Source organism: Myotis yumanensis, unplaced genomic scaffold (assembly GCF_028538775.1).
Source record: "Myotis yumanensis isolate MYYU_CA2020_CCGP unplaced genomic scaffold, mMyoYum1.0.hap1 SCAF_9, whole genome shotgun sequence".
NCBI lineage: Eukaryota > Metazoa > Chordata > Mammalia > Chiroptera > Vespertilionidae > Myotis > Myotis yumanensis.
In genome coordinates, this window is record NW_027223760.1 from 34,911,341 (window position 1) to 34,911,615 (window position 275).

The window sequence follows — 275 nt, forward strand, 5'->3', positions numbered from 1 at the left end:
GCATTTTCTCTTCAGACTCTGGAGCACTGAGCGAGGTTCCAAACATGGACCCCCATGAGGCTTCCAGGCTACTTGACTTAGGTGTCATGAAAGACCAAGATGATGCCCCGGCCATGATGTCTGTCCCTCTTGCTTTGTGACTCCAGAGAATTTAAGCATTTTCTCTGCTTATTATGGCCTGAGAAGGAATTGATGGGTGATGAAAACCTATTCATACTTACCTTTTCCTGAACCTTAAGGTACAGGCCAGTTGGGTGAATTTGAAAATCTACTTA